Source organism: Notamacropus eugenii, chromosome 1, assembly GCF_028372415.1.
Source record: "Notamacropus eugenii isolate mMacEug1 chromosome 1, mMacEug1.pri_v2, whole genome shotgun sequence".
In the NCBI taxonomy this organism is placed as follows: domain Eukaryota; kingdom Metazoa; phylum Chordata; class Mammalia; order Diprotodontia; family Macropodidae; genus Notamacropus; species Notamacropus eugenii.
The window spans coordinates 232,549,645-232,573,875 of NC_092872.1; the positions used below are offsets into that span (position 1 = coordinate 232,549,645).

A 24,231-nucleotide genomic window follows, 5' to 3' on the forward strand; every position below is an offset into this window, starting at 1 on the left:
CTGACCAGAGTCCATGAATCTTCCCCTCTGGGGCCTGTCAGCACCCTCTGCATCCCAGCTTTTTCCCTTTTGAAAACACTAAGAATAATATCCTTACATCGATTTTTATTAGAGTCAATCACCTTCCATGTTTGGAACAGAGACCATATTCAGATTGCTTTTAGCTCTAATAATTATAAAGTCCACATCTATAAGAAGAATGAGAACCAATCAGTGAAAGCCTATGGATTAAGGGACCACAATGGACACATCACAAGTATCAAATTGTAACTTGTTGTGTAGACCATTCTGCCTATGTCTATATCTTTCTGTTGAAAGATGGCATCTAGAAACTAGGCCCGGTGATCCTGAGGATTAATAGTTCAGTCACTTTTGTGAAATGGTCGCCCTTAGAGAATATATTTGCTGTGGGTAGTGGAGTTCAACTGATTTCCATTTGCTACATTAAGTTTGAAAATGCCTAGTCTTGAGCAAACACATGAAAAAAGCAATTCATTCTATGGTTCTTAGTTTGGACTGGCACCCCAACAGTGCTTTGTTGTGTGCTGGATCTTGTGACATTAAAAGCAGAGATTTTTCTGTTTATATTACAGGAGTTGAGGAAAAGCCAGCACCAAGATGACTTTTGGTCAACTGATGTCAGAATTTGGTGGTATTGGAAGTAGTAGTTGGGTCCATGGGAAAGTTTCTCTGCCAGTGGGAATCATGATAGTACTGGCTGATGTCTCTAGAAACATGATGGGTTCACAGCTGAAAATAGGGTTCCTCCCACCTCTGAGAGGATGGTTTATCTCTGAAAAATAACAATAGCTGTTGACCATGACTACTGCTCCATGATGGTTGATTATAAGGATCATGGATCCTCTGCCTCCAAATTAGATCTTCCAAAGCAGAACATCCAAAGCCACATCTCTGCCATGGAACATGGACAAGAGAGACATAACTAAGAACCACAACCGTGCTCTAGAATGCTACACAAAAATGTATTATGAAACAGACAAGCAAGATTGCCACAAATTTTGCAACACTTTGATGGAGCAAAGACAATAGGCTATTTCAAGACTTTAGTCTGCTATTCAGGGACTAGGAAGCAAGTGGAGCAGTATTTCCGTTCTCTAGCATGATAAAGACTTGACAGAATGTTAACTCCAGTATTTGTATGAAGACAGGAAAGACACTAGCAAGAGTCAACACAGAAAATACCTCTCGCAGACTTTTTTTTTTTACATAATTGGCAAATGTATGGCTTAAAAAAATCAGCAGGGATGTCTTTTTGATTGATTACTTCATGCTATTTTTGACACATCTGCCCTTTAAATAGTTTATTGTGGGAAGCTGTCACATTAAATTAAAGGGGGATTTTATGTAAATTGTCTGCTGGGAAAATAGAAAAAATACAGGGGGAAAAAGAATTAACTTGAGTTTGGCTGCATTTTAGAGTTGTGTTTGCTTACGTACATGACTGTAGTCATTACATAGAGCATGCTTCTGGTTCTACTTGAGTCATACAAGTCTTCCCGTCAATAGATACTTTTTTGACTACTTGCCGTGATGCTAAACATGGTAATGTCTACATGAGAAATTTTTACATGTACCCAATGGGTGTCCAATGTAGATGCCCAAACTTCTGCCCTTTTACATCATGCTTTCTTGTCCATGCCAGCCTTCTGGTGGTGAGCCTCTGAACTCAGGTTTGTTGTTGGACTATATACACAAGACCAATCGTTAGGCTCATACTCTGAAACTTTCCAGTTTGACAGGGCTGGTTGGTACTTGTTTTACTGGGATTGCCTTCCAGAACTCTGAGTGACTTTGATGCCACGATAAGACATCAGAGCAGGAAGATGGTGAAAGACACAGGAGATAGCTAGAAAAATCTGATTGCAGAGGATATTTGAATAATGGGTAAAGAATCTGGAATTTATTTTGTAGGTATTGGGAACCATTGAAGATTGTTGTGTTCTTGAAATTCAGGTCACCTGATCTCTTGGCTTCTGGGAAACCCAGTGCTTTAGTTGCTGTTGCAAGGACTTGGGTGTGAAGCAAGGTTAAAAGGGCTCCCGTGCTCAGGGGACATGAGAGTAGCCTTTGGAGGGGTGGGGTGGGGCAGCACAAATGGGCTGGGGTCGCTGCATTTAACTGGGCCAAGCATTAGAAGAACCTGAGGAGCTCATCCTGAATGGAGTTTTGTACCCAAGGAACATCCGGGGTTGTGGATTTACTGCCTTTCAGCTGCTGTTTGTGTCAGAGACGGCTGTCACACTCTGGGCTTTAAAAATAACCCTGTGGCTAATAGCATTTCTGAAAATAACTGGTTGCGAAGTACTTTGCTGGGGCAAGATGACTACTAAAATTAGATTCTCTGACTTGGTGTGTGTGTGTGTGTGTGTGTGTGTGTGTGTGTGTGTGTGTGTGTGTGTGTGTGTGTGTGTGTGTGTGTGTGTGTGTGTGTTTTGCAATCAATTTTTAAAATCCATTTTCCCCTTGGGTGAGTCCTACATTTAAAACATTTTTTTCCCCTCTACTGTCTCTCCAGGATGTCATTCTCTACTCCGAGCATACCCATGTAGTATTTACAGGGCTGCCTGTGGGATGTCCCTCTTCCCTCTAATGCTCTGTAAATAGGAACCTCTGTCCCACATTGAGCGATCTGCCCGGCCCCTTGAAGAACCTTGGGTAGGTAGGGAGAATTCATTGTAGCACTGACCTCTTTTACTTAGTGTGTCATTTAATAATAGCATAAAGGATTTGAGGGGAGGAAAGGAGGAGGGGACGAGGCACACTGTTGTACAAACAGGGAAATTGGGGCGCGGAGCAGTGAAAGAGCCCAGCTCAAGGTGACACAATAAGTCAGGGCAGAGAAGGAAAGAGAACACGTTTCTCCTCAATTCCAGGCTGCATCTCCAGCATCGCCCTGTGGTCTCTCAAGCCAATCTCCACCTTGAAGGCACGCTGCTTCTAGAAACAAACAGAACATCAAGTTCAGAACTACTTTAAATGTCAAGGCATCAACACAGAAAGAAACCTTGGTGCCCGGGTGGTGCCTTGAAAATAAAACAAAACAAACCCAAAACCCAAAACCTAAGAACACTAGGTGAAAGTTGAAGGTAGAACAAATCAACTTCAAAGGCAACAAGCTAGTGTTTCCTTTGATTCTGAGCATGGTGACTAAGAAGGAAAGTGGTAGTTAGAGGCAATGGACCTGAGTTCAAATCTCAGCTTTGCTACTTACATTTTGTGTCATCTTTCTGGGTCTCAATTTCTCCATCTGTAAAATGGAGAAGATGAATAAATTCCATCCATTCATGACTGTTTGGTTGACCTTAGACTTTTAGATTTATAGGTTCATGGATATAGAAATAAATCCCATAAAACCATCTTGGTCATCAATTCTTCTCCCTTTCTTCTGCTCCTCCAACTCACCCAACTTTGTTGCAAATAAATGCCTCCTAAAATTTAGGAGCCTCTGGGTAGTGCAGTGGATAGAGTGCCAATTTGGAATCAGGAAGATTCATCTTCCTGAGTTCAAATATGGCCTCAGATACTAGCTCTGTGATCCCGGGCAAGTCATGTAAACCTTTGTTTGCCTTAGTTTCTCACCTATAAAATATGCTGGGGAGAAAAATGGCAAACCACTCTAGGATCTTTGCCAAGAAAACCCCAAATGGGGTCATGGAGAGTCAGACACGACTAAAACAGCTGAACAACAAAAATTAAGAAATTCTTACCTCTTAAGGAGTTCTTAAACTAGGATCTGCAAAGTTGTTTCTTTTTAATAGTCTGATAACTGTATTTCAATATAATCAATTTCCTTTCTAATCCTATATATTTTATGCATTTAAAATGATTCTGAGCAGGGGTCCACAGACTATCACAATGCCAAGGGGATCCAGGACACCCCAGGAAGTTAAGACTCCTCTCTAAAACCTGTTTTGCAAATCTAGGTTTTTTGCATTCATGAGTATGCTTAAGTGGGAGAGATACTTGCATATGTGGGTATGGGTGTATTGTGTGTATATCTTAGCACTTGAGGAATATACTTTGTCTTCTCTTAATGCGTACAGTCTAGAATGGACTCTATATTCAACATGATTCTGACTCTGGACAGGCTAAAAAAAATGACAGGATGCCTCTCTGGACTAAGCCAGGGTGCTTGGGATGGTTGAGTGAGAATGAGTAGGCAGAAAAGCTCCCCCTCTCCTGTAAGCTGATAGGAGGCCGAGCCCTCTCTTCATAATTGGAAAATAGTTCAAGTGAAGTGTCATCAAGGGGACTGTATCCCTGGCCATGCTGGGAACAAGTGTGGGCAGCTCATTCCCACTAGGGTTAGGAGCACAGTGTCCTTTCCAGACTGACTCTGCAGCTGCCCCTCCCCCATGGTTCCCCCAGCATAACCACCTGGACCTTTCAGGGAAGAGAGGACTGAAGTTACAGGGAACCTCAGCTGGGAAGTGGCATTCTCCCAGCCGCCAGGGCAAAGGCTTTGCCTTGGGTGTTGAACTTGTGTCCCTGCGTGGCCCCTTGTCCCCCACGTATTGTTGAAAGCCCTCTTGGCATCTCAGATTGCTTGGCATGGAAACATGCAGGCTCCTCCTGGGAAGGAGGAGACCATGGGGGGCCAGAAAGAGTGACCCACATAGTTCTCTTGTCAGCACATAGGCTCTGGACAGATGGACAGTGGGACCTAGGATAGCTGCCACAGGCTGGCTCTGCTGACAGATCCCTTTGCCCTCTGTGTAGCAGAATACTGGTTCTTTTTGTTCAGAAGAGGCTTGAAGTAGAGGCTGTCAACACTTGGGGTTAAAATGTGACACCACCCATGGAACCTACATATCCCGGCCTGCCCTTCCTTTCCCTTATCCCCTCCTCCTCACCTCCACACCATGGTCCCTTTCATCAAGTTCCAGGCTAGTTGGCAAGAAAGGCATATGGAGCTGCTAATGATCATGGAAGTTATTACTTAAGGGATGTGTATGTGTTATCAATCACCACTCCCTCAGCCTCCCTCCACAGGTCTAATTCCAAGGTCCCTAAGGGAAACAACAGAGTATCCCAACCATTTAAAATTTACTTTTCTTTCCTTTTCATCCTTCCTTCCTTCCTATCTATCTACTTGTCTGTCTGTCTCTCTCTGTCTATCCATCTACTTGTCCATCTGTCTATCCATCTGTCTATTTGTTTATCTCTCTATCTGTATTTATCTCCATCTAATTGTCTGTCTGTCTGTCTGTCTGTCTGTCTGTCTATCTATCTATCTATCTATCTATCTATCTATCTATCTATCTATCTATCTTTATCTAGAGGAAAACTGTTGAAACCATTTTGGTCCTTGTAGGCAGTTGACTGGGCAAAGTATCATCACCCTTACTTATCCTTGCAGAACAGGGCTCTCAGGGAGAGGTGGGAAACTGGATGATGGATATGCTTTGATTGCCCTCAGAACATTCCATTTCCTATCTGGAACATTTACCTTCTTGTGACAAATCCCCATGGTAACTCATTTGCTTCATGGATGAGGGATAAAGGGAAGATAACTGGACAAATGTTGACTTTGCACATTGGGAAACAGGGCACATGGTGTTTGCTGAGCCAGATAGAAGGAAGGGTATCTCCTGGCCCACATGGGGGAAAAGACAGGGAAATGGTGTGACTGTAGAGTTATCTAGATTATAGGGCTAGAGGAGCCATCTGCCAAGGGGTGGGGGAGTATTTGGGCAATAGGGAATGTTTGGAAAAGTACTAGGTCTATAGCCTCAGAGACTTGGAAGATTCTAGCACACATTAGTTGTTATGCCTAGGATGGAACTCCCTCAGGACAAGAGGTTATCTGTGGGATACCCTATGCTTTTTATATTTTTCAAGATAGAATGGCAAGGCCAGTCACAATTTAAAATGCAGAGGAGGACATACATTTTCAAATGTGACCAATGTACAAATTTGTTTTTCTGGACTATGAACAGTCCTTTCCTTCCTTCCTTCCTTCCTTCCTTCCTTCCTTCCTTCCTTCCTTCCTTCCTTCCTTCCTTCCTTCCATTCAATTTGGGGGATAGTAGGAAGAGCCAGTCATAAATGCATGTAAAATTAATAAGTTTATTTAATAAAAACAGCAACTATGTGATATCCTGGGAATTTGCCCATTCTCTTGACCCTCATATTGGAGACATAGTCCAATCCTAATTGAGAAAGCTGATGCCCAGGCAAACTCAGTGATTTTTCCATTAGGTCACTTTGTCTTTCTCCAGACTCCATTGATGTGAAGGTTGTACTTATATCATAGACCATCTAGCTACTCTTTAACCTCATTTTCTTATCTGAAAGGACAGGTTGCATGGAGGATGAAGGGAAGGATTTTCTTTCTTTTTATTTTTTCAAGGGTTCAGTTGTTACAGTTCAGCCTGTCCTGGTCTGGGTAGTGGCCATATGAATAGCTTAATTTGGGGCAATCCAGAAAGACTTCCCAGAAGAGTCAAGATCTAAGCTGAGTATCAAAGGAAGCCAAGGATTCTGAGAGGCAGAGCTGAAGAGGGAGGGTATCCCAGGCACAGCTGATAGCTTGTGTGAGAGCATTCTGATGGAGATGGCATGCCAAGTTCAAGCAACAGCTAGTGGGCCAGTTTGGTTGGAATAGAAAGCCCATGAAGGGAGTTACTAGGAAAGAAGCCTGGAAAGATATGTTAGAATTACATTTTAGAGGATATAAAATGCCTGGCTGAGGAATTTGTATGGTGTTTATACTAGAGGCAATAGAGAACCACTGATAAATTTTGACTAGGAAAGTGCTATGGTAAGATTTGGGTCTAGGAAGATCATTTTGCAGCTGGGTAGAGTGGAGAGGGCAGAGACAAGATTATTAGGATCATACGTATAGTATGCCTCTACTTTTCTGGATACTACCAGTTCTTTGACTACTTTCCACCCTCAGGAGAATATCAGCCCTTAGAGGGCTGCAACAGTCTTATTTTGTATTTGACTTTCCAGTACCCAGAATGATGCCTGGCACAGTTAGAACCCAGCACATGACTGTTGATTGATTAGTCATTTAGGAAGCAGGTTACTTGTAAGGCTGGCCTAGGGTGCAGACTAAACACCGAAAGGTCTGTTTCTACTGTATGTCCTCAACTCTCCCTTTAGATACCAACTATAATGGTAGCTCATGTTTATACAGAGCCTCATAATTCATGAAATGCTTTAGTCAAACATCCTGGTGTGATGGGGAGTCCAGGTAGTATGAACCTGTTTTACAGAAGAGGATACTTAAGCCTCAAGAGCTGAGGGGACAGTGTGTAAGGATATTCAGCTATTGAGGGGCTAGGGATTCTAACAGTGGCCTTCTATCTCCAAGGCAGATACAGTTTCTACTATAGAAAACCTCCATATCTCTTGTGGCTTTTGTAAAAAGTAGTTAGGAATTGCTGCTGAGTTGGAAAAGTGATGAATCCTGGGAAATGGCTCTGGGCTGACAGAACCCAGATACTTCACTATCGTGCCCTGAAGGAAAGAGCTGTGGCCCACCCAAAAGAGATGTTCCTTGCTTCTTTCTAGGGATTCACAGGCTTCGCCTGCCATTGCTGCGAGTGTTCCTCTCTGGCTGGGACCGCTTGAAAGTGACATTCTGGTAGGAGAAAACCTACAGCTCTGCCCCAGGGCAGGGTTGATTTCTCTTTCTGACTTTTCCAGCTCTGGGCAGGCTGACTCAGCCTAATTGTCCTCATTTCCCTCCTCAGTGAATTCCTCATCGTCCCTCCTATATGTGAACAGAGCTAGGTTTTTAAATTTTTTTTCTTTTTAGCCAGTAGTTGGTTGGTGAGCAAATTCCTGATAGTGGGTCATGAAGTGTGGAAAGAATAAAGAAGCCATTGTCTTTTAAGTAATTGTAAAATATGTCCTTGTTTTGTTGATTAGTCCTGTCTGACCCTTTGAGATCCCATTTGGAGTTTTCATAGCAAAGATACTAGAATGGTTTGCCATTTCCTTCTTCAGTTCATTTTACAGATGAAGAAACTGAGACAAACAGGGCTAAGTGACTTACCCAGGGTCACACACAGTAATTATCTGAGGTCAGATCTGAACTCAGGTCTTCCTGGCTCTTGGGCTGGCCCTCTATCCACTGTGCCACCTAGCTGCTCTATTTTTTATTGTAAAAAATAACCCAGACTTATTCTGTAGGGTCCAACTCAAGTCCTGACACCTTTGTAAAAACACAAAACAATAAAAATATTACAGAACAATGGCTTTGATCTCCTCTAACCTCTTATGACACTAAATTTTTTCATCATTTTCACAGTTATATTTTTATCTTGCATTTTATTTAACATTGTTTATTTATTTAATTGTATATTATATGTATGTATCTGTCTCCCAAAGTCCTTGAAAACAAAGACTGCAACTTTATACTTTATCCCTTTCTGGGATGACTAATACAGCATTGAATATTGAACTCCTGCTCAATAAATATTTTAAAAATTATAGAATTTTCAAGCTAGGAAAGACCTTTAGAGATTATATAATCTAACTTTTTTCTCCTTCCTCCACTGAATCACAGCTGGAAATTATGACTCTTGGAGGAGTTAAAAGTGTGTATGTGTATATGTGTACCTAGACACCTTGTTCCATAATGGATTTGCTTGTCTGAAGGCCAGTAGGGAGGCTACTGAGAAAAAACTTATGCCACAGAAGGAGTTAAATGCCTTTAAATTTTAGCTCCCTGGGAGAAAGGCCCCATGGTCCCACCCTAGTTTCTGCTCTGCTTCCCCATTTTTTACAACATGATATATGGAACATGGTAAGCACTTAATAAATGCTTGTTGACTGACTTAGGTATGAGTAAGCATCCTCTAATTAAACTAGACTAAACATACCCAGGTGTGGTATTTCTTTGACATCTCTTCCATTTGTACAAGCTATTCCCAATACTTAGAGTATAGTCCCTCCCTAACCCTCCCAGGTTAGTGTTGTCTCCCTCTTTCAATTACCTTGTGTTTACTTATCTGATTGCCTTTACTGGACTGGGACTGTTTGATCTGTTCTGTAGGTAGGGGCTGCTTGATAAGTGTTGCTTGAACTGAATAAAAACTGAAACCTAGACAACTCTCATTTACCTCAGGTCACACAATGACATATGAATAAAGTCAAGTCAACAGGTCAACAAGCATTTATTAAATGCTTACTTTGTGCCAGGCATTGTGCTAAGTGCTGGGTTCTAAATACAAGCAGAAAGAAAAAAGGTGACTGCTTTCAAAGAGTGAGTCTACATTCTAATAGGGGACAGTAGCGCGTAAAATGGAGCTTGAAAAGTTGGGAGGAGGTATGTGGTGGGAGCATGGGGGTGAAGTCTGGAGAGTCTGGAGAAAAGCCAGGAGAGGGAGGAAGGAAGAATGACTGTCCTGGGCCTCTCCTTAAATTGGAAATTCTAGGAAGCACTCACCAATGAGAGAAAGGAAACTGGGGTGGAGAGAACATTCCAGTGTGAGAAGGTACCGGGATTGAGGGAATGTTCCAGGGTGAGAAGGATGCTGAGATATGATGGCAAAGTCAAGAGCCAGAATCAGGGTTGGAGAGGAATGAAGGCTGACTGGCCTGGATCTTTCTTCAAGATGGAGGCTCTGAGTCTTCTGATTCCAACCTTTCTACTATATGTGGTTGCCTGGAATTATATCTTTCTACTTTTCAAGACAGCATTTCCTGTCACATCTGTTGAAATAACCTCCCTACTCCCTACCCCCTGCTAATGATTCTGAGAATTTTGTCTAAAAATCATTGTTGTTAGTCAAAATTGCTAAATGCCCCTACTCTGAGAGATTGGAAACCACTCATCCCTTGCCCTCTAGGGGCTTATTGATTAGGGAAAGAAAGGGAAATGACAGAATCTTGGCATTTGAGATTTGGAAGGGACCTCAGAGACCATCTATATCTTTCAGGAGGACATTAGGCCCAGAGTGCTGGGGCTACTTGTGTGTGATTACATGGTTAGCTGATGGCAGAGCTAGGGGCTGCTAGGTGGTGCAGTGGATAGAGTTTGGAGTCGATAGGACCTGCAGTTAGGAAGTCCTGAATTTAAATCTGATCTCATATACTCATAGGCTGTGTGATGCTGAGCCAATCACTCAAACTTTGTCTGCCTTAGATTCCTAGTCTGTAAAATGGGGATAATAACAGCCCTTACCTCCCAGGTTTGCTGTGGGGCTCAAATGAGATAATAATTGTAAAGCATTTGGCACAGTGCCTGGTACAAAATGATAAATGCTCTCCAAATGTTATTAATCTTATTAGAATGGAAACTTGAACACTGCTCTTCTGAGTCCCAGTTACGTTTCTCCCCGCCTCCAACCACTAGAATCATTTTACTTATCATCCTAAATCCTAAAGTTGGAAAAAATAAAGTGCAAGATGTCCCCTGGAAGGGATTTTTAATTACAACACTTGGTGGGGAGTACGGATGTTTGAATGATTTCCTGCCTGAAGAGGTCCAGATGATGAACGGAAATCAGTTTTAATGTAAATTAGCTCCAAACATCACTAAATCAGTGTTTAACTGATGCAGATGGTGTTTAACCATCTTGATTCAGGGTGCATTGGCCGTTTTTTTAGAACAGGGTACCAGAGTGGGACATTCTGAACTGGGGAGGCAGCTTCCATCAAGGATCTGTTCTATTCTTTGCTCTACCTTACCTCAAAGGCTTGGCTTCTTGGCTTATTGGCCACCAGATGCTGATGATAGGAGGTGACACACAATGGATCAAGGATAAGATATCTGGCAGGGTCTAAAGTGGGAAGAAGGAAATATGAAGAAATAAAGAGATTTCCCTTCCAGGGTTGGGGTGGCTCAGAATTCTGTCCCCTCCTAGAAAGTTGGGGCATGTGGAATGGTAAGGTGGGACTTCTCTTTCTGTTCTAGGACTGAAGTCTCAACCACAGGAGATACTTCTCCCCAATTCTCTTCCCTTTCCTTAGATCCCGCCCAGCTGACTCTGGCTAGATTTTATGTTGATGGCAGGTTAAAAGGAGTTGGAGTTTGTCATATGACTCTCAATGTGTGTTATGAAGTTGACTTTGAGTCAATAAATCAAGTAACAAGTGAACATTTATTGAATTCCTACTATATGCCAGGCCCTGTGCTAAGTGATGGGGATAGAAAGAAAGACAAAAGCAGCTCCTGCTTTCAAGGAGCTCAGGATAATGTGGGAGATGACATGCAACTAAGCACATGCAAGGCAGATATGGATGGGTTCCACTGGGGATCACCTCAGACAGAAGGCACCAGCATGACCTCCCAAGAGGCAAGATGATGTCGTAGAAAGAATGCTGAACTTGGAGTCAAGATGACTTGGGTCCAAATCCTGTCTCTGGCACTAGTCATGTGACCTTCCAGAGGTCAGTTACCTTCTCTGATATTCAGTTTCTTTATCTGCAAAATGGGAATAATTATCTCTACAGGGTCATTCTGAATAGTTTGTAGATATGAAGTTTGCAAAGCACTTAAAGAACAGTGGACAGTGACCTGGCCTTGGGATCAGAAAGACCTGTGTTCAAGTTGTGCTTCTAATTCATACTAGCTGGATGACTCTGGAAAAGCCACTAAACCTAGTAGTATCCCAGGTAATACTCTTATCAGTTGTAGAGAAGGTCTTGAGCTGCATTGGTTGAGAGAGTTCCTTATGTAGGAATTACTTATACCAGTGGAATCATAGATCAATCTATCTATGTATCTATCTGTCTGTCTGTCTGTCTGTCTGTCTGTCTATCTCTTTCTATCATCTATTTATATATCTCTTCATATATACTTATCTATTGTCTCTTTCTGTCACTTTCTGCGTCTATTTCTCTATCTCTGTCTGTTTGTCTCTTCTTGCTCCCTTACCCTCAGTTATACTCTCTTAGAACATGTTCGGTCCACATTCCAGTCAAGCATATGACTTCCTCCACTTTGGAGCCCTGGGCAAATATTCTCTTCCAGCTCCTGGATTTTGTAGACACTTGATCATGCTCCAAGGTGTGGGAAATTCCAGTGCTTGATCAGAATGTGACCTGAGCTTGTCCCAAGGGCAGCACCACTAGGGGGCTCTACATATGTTATTATTACAAATCTCTGATTAGTCATTCATTAACACCAAGTGAATAATGGCTTCTCATTTTATTTCCTGGTTGTTTAGCCTTTAGCTTACTGCCTGGTATATAGTAGGTACTTAATAAATGTTTGTTGATTGATTTATTTTGGGGCAGAGAATCATGGAATCCCAAAATTGGAAGAGATCTGAGAAGTTGGTTATTTTAGCCACCCAACTGACAAGATTTTCCAAACTCTACTAGACTACCTCCAGTCTTGGGGAACTCCTACAAGGAAAAGCCATGACTTATCTAACAAGGGAAGCCATGAGCATGAACTCTACCAATTGGGTGAGTTCAGTGTAGATTCCCTCTGCTTATAATTCAACCGAATTTGCAGACAAATGGAAAACCAAAACTGTGCTACTTTCTCCCCATGACAATATCCTATAGACACCAAATTCATCACCCAAAGCAGCTGAAGACAAATAGAATTTATCTGACTTTATCCTTCCCTGAAATACTAGTGCTTCCAGTAAGTATGTGTATTAATCAGAGATAGGACCTGATCAATAGCCAGTAAGACAGTCAAATTCTGAGTTGGATTTTGCTTTCAGGGACCCGTGATGTTTCTCCATGGAGTTATCCACGCTGGCTGCTGAAAGAAACCTTACACTGATGAAGGAGGGTCTGTGTTAGGGCCACCTTCCCTCATTAGTCTAATGATGAAGACTGGCAGATTGAAGAATGAGATTGTTCTTCTGTACCATTTATTTTATTTTCTACCAAACACCTCAGACTCCCCCTTTAAGAGGTGATGAGAACAGGAGAAAAGAAACAGGAGTCGCAGAGAGATTTCTGGTGAACCTGTTAATAGTATATCCAATTAAGAAGAAGTTAAAATGGAAATCTCTGCTGGCTGCCTGAATGAAAAAGTCTCCTCACTTAGACAAGTTCATTGGATGGATGTTGATCATGTGCCAGTAAATATTTCAAATGTGACTGACCTTGGGGTGGAAGAGAAACAGGGAGTGATTTGGGAGAATGAAAGTAGAGTAAGTAGCTTGTTGGCCATTTGGAATTTAAGGAAGAAGCCATTTAAGAATTGGGAAAAGATTTCTGTTTTCAAGAGGCAGAGGCAGATAAACAGAGAAAGAGAGAGAGGCGGGGGGGGGGGGGGAGAAAGAACACAGACAGAAGACAAAGAAGTTGGAGAGTTGAGTCAATTTTAACTGTAGTCAAGTCAACAAGCACTTATTAAGTATTTACTATGTGTTAGGCACCATGAGAAGCATGAGGGATTAAAGCTAGCTCTAAAGAGGAACTTTTGACCACAAGGAAAATAGAATGCTAAAGAAGGAGACCAAAGGCCTCTTTCCAATGCCTGGAGTGTATTCTGTTCTAATCACTGCCTCAGAATCCTTAGTTTTCATTTAGACTCAGCTAACACTTCCCGATCCTCTTGGTTGGTGGTGTTTTTTCCTTCAAATATTCATGTCTGTTCTTATCTCTCCACATGTTGTATCTCCCCAGTAAGCTCCTCGTGGGCAGGGACTATTTTTAATTTTGTCTTTGCATCTCCATTGCCCTGTGTGGTTCTTGGAACAAAGTAGGTGCTTAATATGTGTTTGTTGGATTAGCTTGAATTGGTCCAGCTTTGAAGGCAGCAGACCTGTGTTCCCATCCTGGCTCTGCCACTACCTGTATGACCACAGTCAAGTCACTTTATCTCCCAGGCTTCAGTTTCCCTAATTGCCAAATGAAGTGGTTTGGACTTCGTGACTTCTCAGTGCCCTCTAGTTCTTAGTCTCTCTCTCTCTCTCTCTCTCTCTCTCTCTCTCTCTCTCTCTCTCTCTCTCTCTCTCTCTCCTTTCAAATGTCTACTTTACAAGTTGGATGAAACGGCAATATCTCACCATTTGACTCCCAAAGGAGACATCTTCACAATGACTGAGGCCAAGGTCCAGGGCTTCTCTTTAGAGCTATCTGGATATATCTTGGTTTCCCTGAATGATCTGGGCCCTAGCCTCCCTCTGCCTCTGCCTTTGTCCTGATCCCCAGAGCACTTCCCTGGACAAAATGAGAGAAGTGGCAATGGAGGAGGGATGAGGGGGAGATGAAGAGGCTGTCAATGGTCCTTGCTACTTGCTATACTATAAAAAATTTAGCTTCTAGTTTATCAAATATTTAAGTATGTCTGATGAATGATCTGTACCAGATCATAATGAATTCTTTGCTTTGATTAAATAAAATTGAGGGATTGGAGTCATCTTCCCAGCACTTTAGCCAAAGTTGGCTCTGGGCGGTTGCATTAACCTTGTGGCTTGGGATCCTTTCTTGCTAGACCTGTCATTGAGAGCTGCCCCAGCCACACTGAACTCATTTCATTTGGGGACCCATCCTTGACCCGTGATTGGAAAAGGTTAGGCTTGAACCACTTGACTCTGTTATCTTCTGATGGACAAGTCTTTCTCCATGTCCCTCCCTGCTCTCTCCTATTCCTCAGATGTACTTCCTCTCTCTTTGTTCATAAAAGCAATCATCCCTGGAACATTCTCAGAAGACTGAGAATTTTTTTTCTCCCACAGAATGACAAATACTGCTGTAGTAGAAGGAGCACATTTAGGAGGAGTGGACTGGAGGTTAGGTGTCCTGCATCCAAGATTCAGGAAAGTCAGGGTAGGGCAACGATGATGATGATGAGGAGGAGGAGGAAGAGGAGGAGGAGGATAATGATGATGGTGATGATGATGATGGTGGTGGCAGTGAACACTTTACATAGTGTTTACTATGTGCAAGGCACTGTGCTAAGCACTTTACAATTCTTACCTTATTTGATTCTCACAACCACCCTGCGAGTAGAAAGACCACTGAATATGAAATCATAGAACCTGAGTTTGAATATGGACTCTCATTACCTGTGTGATCTTGACTATGCCAGATCTTTTTTCTGCTTCTGAGTTTCCTCATTTTTAAAATGAGGGGATTGGACCAGATGTCCTTTCAAGTCCCTTCCAGCTTCCATCTAGATACTGTAATCTTAATTCTGCTCTTAACACTATCTATGTGACCCAGGGAAACCATTCTCCTTCCTGAGTTTTCTCCACTATAAAACGAGGGGTTGGGCTACACCATCTCCAAAGTCTTTTCTACCTCTAATGGGTTCTACCATCATTGAGGGCTTTCGTTTGGCTACAGGGAGAATGGGAGTTAGGAGAAACCAATCCTACCTGGTTTGCTCTTGGCTTATCTGTTGCACCTTGGGGATGTTAATCAATTGGTCAGTCAATAAATCAGACAAAGAGAAGAACATAGTGTGCCTTCCCCAAAATGAGTTTGCAGATGAATTTGGATAAGTAATCCATATCAGATTAAATAATCACACAGAATTGAGATATTAAATGCAAGAATGCTAATTGTGTGCCATGGACAATAGGCATAGTAGTTCAGAGAACCCAGAGGTCAGAATGGGCTGGAGTCAAAGGAGTTCTCTGAGAGAGCTGGGACATGAGCTGGTCGGTCTGGTTCATGGTATTGGAACCTATTGGAACAACTGGCACTTTGGGAGGCCTACTGTATTCCATGGTTCCCCACTCAACCCCAAAGCTCATGCTTTAGGTTCTACATTATTTTTCTGAGAGAGTTCAACAACAAAAAAAACATCTGTAAATCGTTCCCTGTCCTGTTCCTCTCCTTTTTCCTCCCCCTCTCCTCTCTCTCCTTCATTTCCCTTCCCCCTCTCTTTCTCTTCCCCTTCTTCCTATCCTTCTTTTCCTTCCCCTTCCCTTCCTCTCTCCCATTCCCTGTCACTTTCCTTTTTTCCCTCCCCTTCTTCTCCTCCTCCCTCCCTCCATCTCTCCACCCCTTCTCTCTCTTTCCTTCTCTCCCTTTCCTCTTCCTTCCCTCCTTCTCTCTCTCCCCTTCTCCCCATCGTTTCCTTCCTTCTTCCTCTCCTTTTCCTCCCCTTTTTCCTTCCCCTCTCCTTCTCCCTCTTGTTTCCCTCTCCTCCTTTTCTGCCTCTCCTCCTTTTCCCCTCCTCCCTTCCCTCTCCCTTTTCCTCTCCTTTCCCCTTATTTTCCTTTTTTCTCTCTTCTTTTCCCTCCCCTGTCTCCCCACCTTCTTCTCTCTCCTTCCCTCTTTCCCACTTCCTTCTTTCCTCCTCTCCCTCTCTCTCTTCTTCTCTCCTTCTCTGACTTTTAAGTTTTCGGTTAGTTTAGACCAGGTGAATTGGCTTTGCTCAGGTCCACTCCACTCCACAAAAGGAGACTCTATAAGCCTCTGGTATCAATGCTGCATTGGTTTAGAAGCAGTTGGGTAAAGATCATGGATCTTCCTGTTTCTGGTTTGGATCCAGCCCAGATCTGTGGGGACAGGATTGTTATACGCTGATGGACAGGTGCTCTGGGTCCTACTGTTTGGTGGCAGATTTCCAGTGGCCTGGCATCTAGAAGAGCAATTCTGTCATTGAGGTAGGGAGGTATGCTTTGATATTCTGGCTGGCAGAATCAGCAGAAGATGAGGCCAGAGGGGTTGGTTTACTTCTGTCCCCTGACTATTCTGCAGTGCTTATTACAAGTGTGACCTTGAGTAAGTCACTTAGCCTCCGTTTAACACAATTTTTTCAACTGCAAATTGGGGATAAGGCTTGTTGTGAGCATCAAATGATTTGTAAAAAGCATGTAGCACAGTGCTTGGCACATAGTAGGTGCTATAAGAATACTGGCTATATTTTGATCTATTGTCTCTGACTCTGTTTCTTCACCTGTAAGATGAAAGGGTTGAAGGAGAGGCTCTGTAAGTTTTTTTTCCATGCTAACAGCTGATGATCTGTAAGGTCCTTTTTTATGCTTGATCTGTGATTATAATTCAAAGGAACAGCAAACAAAGTGTTTATTACCTGCTGGACCTGTTGTAATGTTGTAATGTAAATAAACCACGTGATGCCATTAAAGTGCACTGTTCCTCAGATTAACAAACATTCTCCTTGCAGCCTTGTACTCAGTGTTCACCTACTGAGCAAACCTTCCGTAGACAGTGCAAAGGTTAACCTTAGCTTCCCTCTTATTGGACTTACCACAGCCATGTAGAAATTTATGAAATCATGAATGGAGTAGACCATGTGAGTACAGGCTCTGTCATCATATCCCAAATATTGAAATGGATTGACCCCTCTGATTTTTAGTAAAGTAATTTTAGGGCACAGGAAAATTACTGCTTCACACTTCAGGTAATAAATGCCAAGAATTTTGAAGAGGATTTTTTTTACGTAGAAGACTTATTTGTACTCTGTGGCCATTGGGGTAGGTGCCTTCCAACTGTGAACATTCTGTGATCTTAAGAACTTGTTTACCCAAGAGAGGCTATTGGCTGGAGTTCAAAACTGATTCAAAAAGGGTTTGGATAGATTCCTGAATGACAGAAACAAGAGTGGCTATTAAGAGAAGAAGCTGGAATGTGCATGGTTCTTGTTGTTTTTCAAAAAGGACAGCCAGGTCATCAGGAGCATAGGTAACCTTTGTGGCTTTTGTTAGCAGCAATATAATAGATGTGGACCAACATGACAATTCCTCTTATCATCTGGCTGACCTTCGTCAAGTCAGTGTGCTCTGGATCTCAGTTTTCTCATCTCTAAAATGATGTGATTGGAACAGATGGTCCTTTCGAGCTCTAAATCTATTATCAATCCATCAAACCAATGAACATTTATTAAGTACCCACTAAGTGCCACTAGATAACTGCTGGGATCCCTGGTTGTGGTAATAATCCTATCTATGTGACTTTAGGCAAGCCATTCTCCTTCCTAAGCCTTAATTACCTTCTCTATAAGATAAAAGGTTGGATGAGTTGTATACCAGGGTCCCTTTGAGCTCGAATAATCCATGGGTGCTAGTGCATATTTAAAAATGAGGTAACTGAGGCTCAGAAAAGTTTATGATGCTGAACATATAATATATGATCATATGATCATATAATTAGTATTGATAGGTGTGTGTGTTTGTATGTGTATAGTTGATAGACTATAAGATTTAGAGTTGGAAAAAAGTGTGGAGATTTATTCTTCACACGTTCATCTGACAAATGAGAAAACTGAGGCTATGAGGAATTAACATACTCAAGTATCAGGGTTTGGTCTGGAATTCAATTTCTCTAAATTCAAAACCATTGCTCTTGCCACACCACATGAGTGGAGTGCCTTTGGAAGATGAGGAGACCAGATCCCTTCTTCGGGTGCCATATTATTCAGATTGAACTATCATTAATATCTGGTGACTTTCAGTGATTCAAGTAATAGGCAAGAAAAGTTTCCCCTTTCCTTTCCCCCTACCATTTACTTCATTCTGCTTTTCCTCAGTCCCCTCTCCCAAGTATCTGCAGCAGTCAATCCCTGGAGATATTTCAGTTTTGTTCTGCCCCTGCGCATCAGAATATCAACACCTTGGCTCATGATTCAGGCACAGGCAGACTTACCTGAGAGAATGATGACATTTTTGGTTCACTGGAGGCATTTGCTTCCCCAGGAAGAGAGTGCCCATTAAATCCTCATTTGCAGCATATTTCAGCGGAAGCCAAATGTTGCCAACTAGCTTAGGACCTCGAGTTGTTTGTGTTTGCGTATTGAATAATAGCAAGACCTACTTGGCTATTCAACAAAGCCAGCTTGCCTTAAGAGGCTCCACTGAAGAGCTCTCTAGCTGATTAGTAGGCCACTGTATTGTCAGGGTAGAGGCCTAGGTGGTCAGGAAAACAATAACCTTAGCCAGTCTACCTTACTGAAACATCGCCATTCAATTCTGGAGAGCTGGTATCTGTGACTTGGACCAAAAATTCCTGCCTCCAGGAAAGTGGACCTGAGACTGGGCATGGGGACACGATAACCTGCAGTGAGTGGGTGGGAAGCAAAGGTGGAGGAGAGTGAATTAGATATAAGACCCCCCAGGAAAATAACTAAGTCCCGCCATCCCTCTTTGGAACCATCTTTGTTTTCCTTTATAATATCTTCCTTTGGGGGCTGCTCTTTTGACATGTGCTAATTATAAATAGTCCTTCAATGTATTAGGAGATTTCTAATAATTAGACTTTCTAATTCCATTTCTCCCTGGTACCCTCTGAAGCATTGCCATGTGAGAAATTGTACTTGACATAGATTTGCTTTTCTTCTGAAAGTCCCTGCAGAAACCAGTCTATGTGTGTCAGGGACATGAGAGTGGGATATTTTGGGGGAACAAATCCCCCAGCCTGATACAAATATTCTTTGTGATTGGCATGACCTGATTGTCTGTGCAGCCACACAACCCTAACACTTTCTTTCTTTCTTTTTTTTCTTTTGGGTCTGGAACTATGATTTGAATAGTGTAGGGAACTTCTGGGGAAGAAGCTTCTACCAATGTGTATGTGCTGCTGTTCTGCAGCTAATAATTTTAGAAAGTCAACTGGAAGACTGAGAGAGTAAAGGACTCTTCTGGGGTCTTGGAGCCAGTATGTGTGGAGGCACTGGAATTCCATACAGGTCATCCTGACTCTAAGGTCATCTCCCTCTTGTCTAGGCCTTTCATAATTTGGGGTTAGGCCTCTTCTAATTATCTTACTATTCTTAATATTTTCATGCCACAATCAATGAGCAAGCATTTGTTGAACATCTCACTCTTTTAGGTAGCAATCCACACACAAAGAATGAACAGATTCTTACTTTTAAGGAGCTTATGATCCAACCAGCACCTAGGACAGCACCTTGCCCATAGCTAAAAGGGACTTTAGAGGTCATCTAATCTGACCTTTTTATTTTTGACAGATAGGAAAACCATGACCTAGAAGAGTTAAGTGGCTAGCCATAGATAGTGAAAGTCATGAAAGGTACTTAATATATAGCAGCTGATTTAATGGAAACTTCATATTGGTAAAGAACAAGAAAGCACTGTACCCAACCAATGGGTACTGTGCTGAGAGTCAGGAGACAGATACTAATTCTCCCATTGACTTCAGACAAATCCTTTTACTTCCCTAGTGTCCTTTGAAATCCTAGCTTACACAGTGAGGGGATAGGTCAGATAAATAGTGTCCAGTTGTTTCATTAGTGGGCTACATAATCAGAGTTTTCTACGTGTGGGTCTCAGCAATTTTAATGATGTCATTAATTACATTACACTTTTAATTGATCCTAGCTTGATGGCATGGCAACTAGCAAGTATCAGTTATATAGTGGCGGTGGTAGATGGGTAGTTAGTCTCAGCTTGCCTACCAGTCTATGAATGCTAGGTCTTTCAGTGAATCTATGTGGATATCTGTGTGGGAACGTGCTCTACCAGTACAGGTCATACCCATCCATGCCTTTTCACTCCATATGAGTCTGATCCATCGTCTTTCTAGAAATATTCCATTAATAGATCTATCCACCATTTCACAAAAGATCCATCCAAAAACTGCAGACCTTCCTCTGTCTTTTAATACGTTGTGGGTATCAGTGTAACATTTAGGCAACGTGTCCATCATCCTTGACTTTGCTCCTTAACTGGCTCATGGTATTCTCTATCCTTCTGTGCTTTTGGTAATGGCACTCTTTGTATACAAGCCATGACTGATAATCAACTAGCTTCCTTTTACCCACTTTTTCTTTCTATTAATCTTCAAGTCCCCCCCAATGTTGTTTCTTCTGAAATCATGACTTGCATCTATATGGAATCTCTGGGAGATGTAATGTCACCTAGTCATTTATTATTATTATTATAGGTCCTGAGCAAGATAGACACTGAAGGACAAAAAAAAATGTACTAATGGACAAAATGATGAATTCATTGAGTTGTTGATCAAACTTCATGTCATCATCTGAACCATAAGCATTCTTTATTCACTTGTTTTTTCCATGCAGAAAGCTAAGCCAAACTCTTTGAGCTGCTGTTAGCCTCACTGGGAAAGCCCTACCATGTTTGATACAGTTACTATAAATGTCATAAAGGGACACATCGAGATTACCTCACCACCTGCAGCAGATATTCTTAACCTGGGGCTTATGGCTCCCAAAGGGTCCATGAACTTGGGTGGGAGAAAAATAGCATCTCAATTTCACATATTTATTATTTATAAAGAATGAGAACACACTGTGCCCAATAATGGGCACTGGGCCGAGAGTTGGGAGATTGCCCCTAACTCTCAGGATGCCCTTGGGCAAACCATTTCTCTAGTTTCTTTTGCAACTTCATTTGTAAACTGAGGAGATTAGACTATATAAGTAGCATTTAACTGAAATTTAATATTCCTTCAGTTAGAAATTTAAAAAATATTCAAAGAAGGGGACCACAGGCATGCCTACTTCCAAAGGCATCCAAGACCCAAAAATGACCACAGAGCACTGTTGTATAGGGAGTCCCTCTTTCCTGGATACTGTGCAAGACATTCTTCATGATGGTGTCTAGTCAATTGCATGTCTCTTTACTGTACATTCTGTTTGATACTGGTAATCAGAAACTTGCTGAACAAAACTAACCATTACTAAATTTTTAAAGGAATCTTGCATGTTCTTAACATATTTGTGAAGGGTGTCTTGTTGGAGGAGCCCATGCTTAGCTGGATTTTACTATAGACATCGAATCAAATACTTTTGGATAGTCAAGGGGCAGCAAAGAGAGCAGGATCTTGTATTATCTATTTCTCAGTTGTGCAGTTGTGATGACATTGTTTGCTGTAGAAAATCATCTGCAAAAGCCTGCCTGTCTCTTCTGATATTATCACCAAGGATGTCCCCTCTACATACATAAACTATTCTTATGAACATTTTAAAGAATTTAGAAAGTAGGCAGCAGGGTTAGTAGTTCCAGTTGCCTTCTTGGTCATCTTTTTGTTGTTGCTATAGTAACATGTGAGATTCCTTTGGCATTTCCCCCTCTTTGAGGCACATTGAAAATTGATCCCTAAGTGCCTTTGAAATTCTATCATTTTCAGTGCAGATTTCTTCTCTATTTATTCGGTCAGTTTCAGTTACTTTTATTGACTTTATCTTCTTAAATGTCATTTCCATTTCTTTATTAGATACTGAGATATTCAATTCCAGATCTAGTGGTTTCATTGTCATTGCTTATGAGATTATATTGTTATAGAAAAGCAGGCAGATCTATTCTCTTTCATATCTATTTGTTCTCCTCATTCCAGTTTCATCAAAATGCATGATTTTCGTATTATCTGACCAACTAGATCCTGTTCTTTCTACAGGCTCATTTTCCCATCTAGTGCTTTTTGCTATTATATTATGTGCTATTTTTCATAATCTTCTACCTTCCTCTCATACAGTGCTTTTCAAATGAGTTCATACTCTAAACTAGCAATGCTTTTAAATGCCGTATATCTCTTCTTGACAGGGCGATCCAGTGTTTTCTGGTAAAAACAGTTTCTAGGCTCATTTGGTCTTCTCATTTTGGATGTTTTATATCACTTAAAATTTAAAATAATGATGATAACCAGAATCCATGCCTTGATTTTTATCTGCATTTTATTTTTTGAGTCAACTTCTTGTTTAAATGGTTGGGTTTGAGCTGTAGCAGTTGTATCTAACAGTACTCATCTCTCTTCTAATTTGCTATTGATTTTGACCTTTGCTTTAACTAGTTAATGATGTGATTCTGATTCTGTAATGATTTTTACATCTGTGACTAGCTTTTTCTGCTTGTTAAGATATTATCACTTTCATTTCTGTCCTATTTCAGTGTTCCATATATGAGTGCCTTCTGGCCTTCATCTTTTAGAAAACATTTATGATATGGAGGTCTCCAGTTACTGAATAATTGACAAACCTTCAGCTTCTTTCATTTCTTAGTCCTTTGCTATCCTTTCTAATATATATATACATACATATATGTATGTATACATGATAGTCATACTCCTCTTTGTTCACCTTCACACTGAAGTCATTGAATATCAAAGTATTTGTCAACTTTTTTTTGGAAGAACTTTGAATTCTTTGTAGGATTTCTCATCTTCTTTATCCTCTGCCGCAGATGTTGGTGCATGAGCTCAACTGTTTTCATGGGTGTTCCCTATGCCTACACTCATCATGGATCCTGCATGGTGAAGTTGACTAGTCATCCCATGAAATTTTGATTCTTTTTGTCTTTGGGCACATGTTGAAAACAATTCTACCAGTTATTTTATGGATTTCCCAGAGAAAAACTTGTAAACTATCCTTCCATTTAGTTTCAATTTTTTTAAAAATGGTTTTTGGTTTCATTTAATATGAAAGACACAGATTTGGATGTGACACAAGTTCTCTAGATTAGAGATTCTTAACTTTTTTTTATATCATGGACTCCTTTGGCAATGTGTAGTGAAGCCTGTGGACCTCTTCTCAAAATCATATTTTAAATAATGGAAGGTAGTGCTCAGTTTCAGTTAGAGGTTGGTGAAATTAAAGATGCAATCTTTTCTCCATCCAAGTTCCTGAAGTCCTGAAATCTATCCACAAACCCCAGGTTAAGACTGATTCTCTAATGTATCAACTATTGGTTATTACAAGTATATCCCCTTTAGAGGGTATGAAAAATTATAATAATGTTTCTAGATGGTCTAAAAAACTATATGTTTCTTAATAGCTTTTCTTATCACTTTGACATCATGGTTACTATAGAAGCAAAGGGGTGCAAGGGAGGACTGAGGATCATTGGGGGATTTTTTACTTCTTTCTTGAGTAGTCATAGACAAAGAATCCATTATCTGGTGGCCAGCTTGCTGTGGCTGAAGCTGCTTATCATTAGATAGGCTGATGGCCCTGGATAGTAGGCACAATCTATTGCTGAGACTGTCCTTGAAATCTTCCTAGTTTGGAAGAAAAGAAGGAAAGGAGAAATGAAGGAAAGAAGAAAAGAAAGAAGGAATTTATGGATGAGGTCCATATCTACTGACAGTCTTTCAGCAGCTTCTCAGAATGGTTAGAATAAGTTGTGGACATTTCCCCCTCTTTTAAAACTTTGAAATCTACTGCTTTCAGTTATTGTACAAAGAGAGAAATAAAAAGGAAAGAAGGAAGAGAGAGAAAAAACAGGGGAGAGAGGAAGGAAAAGAGGGAAGGTGAAAAGAAAGGATGGAAGCAAAAAAGGGAGGAGGGAAAGAAGAAAGGAAGGATAGAATGGAAGGAGGAAAGAAAGGATGGAGGAAAAAGGGAGGAGGGAAAGAAGAAAGGAAGGAAAGAATGGAAGAAAAAAGGGAGGG

General features: G+C 41.4%; 1 protein-coding gene and 1 pseudogene across 9 annotated transcripts in view; both read left to right on the plus strand.

Moving 5' to 3' along the window:
- Positions 1-24,231, plus strand: part of KCNMA1 (potassium calcium-activated channel subfamily M alpha 1) — a 904,559-nt gene that overhangs the window by 135,717 nt on the left and 744,611 nt on the right. The window lies entirely within an intron of this gene.
- Positions 1-24,231, plus strand: part of LOC140529216 (actin-related protein 2/3 complex subunit 1A pseudogene) — a 29,469-nt pseudogene continuing 5,238 nt past the window's right edge.